Source organism: Nannospalax galili, unplaced genomic scaffold (assembly GCF_000622305.1).
Source record: "Nannospalax galili isolate Female #2095 unplaced genomic scaffold, S.galili_v1.0 scaffold54, whole genome shotgun sequence".
In the NCBI taxonomy this organism is placed as follows: Eukaryota; Metazoa; Chordata; class Mammalia; order Rodentia; family Spalacidae; genus Nannospalax; species Nannospalax galili.
The window spans coordinates 7900589-7901865 of NW_008341028.1; the positions used below are offsets into that span (position 1 = coordinate 7900589).

Below are 1277 nucleotides of genomic sequence, written 5' to 3' on the forward strand. Positions count from 1 at the left end.
TGAGGGCATTTTTTTAGGTGAAATAAGCCAGGCACAAAAAGATAAACATTGTCTATTCCACTTGCATGAGGTATCAAGAGTAGTTAAACTACAGAAACAAAAAGTGGACTGGTGGTGGCCATGGGTGAAAGGAAGGGAAAATGCTGAGTAATTGCTTAATGAGTAGCCAATTTCACTTCTGTAAGTGGAAAGTTCTCAAGACTGATTGTTTAACAATATGTGTGCACTTAAATATTGCAGAACCGCACATTAAAAAGGGTTAAGGTAGTAAATTTGATGTTATGTGAGTCTTACCACAGTTAATATAAAAAATTAAAAAATCAGTAGACAACTATCTTATAGAAATATCTTCTCAGTTAAGGATACTGGTAAACAGCAGTTAGCTGGGGACAGTCTTCTTCTTCCTCAGTATTAGTACACTGGGGAGGTTGTGTTTTTATGTTCTCTTCTGAGTTTATTTTTCTCTTACATTTTCTACCCTCTGATATATTTTATTCATGTGTCTGTTTCTCCCATCAAAATATTTCATTTAGGGAGGAACTTTCTATTACATTTATGAGAAGCAAATCCTTTGTGTTAGATTTTCGATGCTAAACACCTTAGAAGGAGGAGACTTATTTCAGCTCATGGTTCCATGGGTTTCAGACCATGGTCAATTGGCCACATTGTTTTGGGGCCTGTGGTGAGGCAGAAGATCATGTCAGGGTATGTGTGTGAGAAAGCATGGAGGAAAGCTGTTTGCCTCATGGCTGCCAGGAGACAAAGAAAGAGGGGCAGGAAGTAGCTTGGTCCCAATATGTCTTACAGAAACATGCCACCAATAACTTAACCTACTTCCACAAGGCCACTAATGAGTCTGTCATCCCTAACAGCACTATTCCCTGGCAGCCAAGGCTTTAGCCTTGTTTGGACATTTCATATCCAAACCATAACATCCCTTAAGTAGGGAAGTGATAAGCATAGGCCTTTACTACAGTCAGAGTGTTTATGGCTATCAAACTACCCCAGCCTGTACTTCAGTGGCTACCTGAATTACATCTGCCATAAACAACAAAAAAGTGCTATGTGCAAAAGCTTTAAGATCATATACACAGTCAATGCTATTAAATATACATTTAAATTTAAATTGTGGCCAAGTGTGGTGGTGCACGCCTTTAATCCCAGCACTTGGGAGGCAGAGGCAGGTGGATCTCTGTGAGTTCAAGGCCAGCCTGGTCTACATAGTTCCAGGACAGCTGGGGCTACAGGGAGACCCTGTCTCAAAAAGACCAAAAAAA

The 1277-nt window shown here is 40.1% G+C and overlaps 1 long non-coding RNA gene across 1 annotated transcript in view; it reads right to left on the reverse strand.

The window, feature by feature from the left end:
• LOC115070921 overlaps nucleotides 1-1277 on the reverse strand; it is a 5078-nt gene that overhangs the window by 1454 nt on the left and 2347 nt on the right. The window lies entirely within an intron of this gene.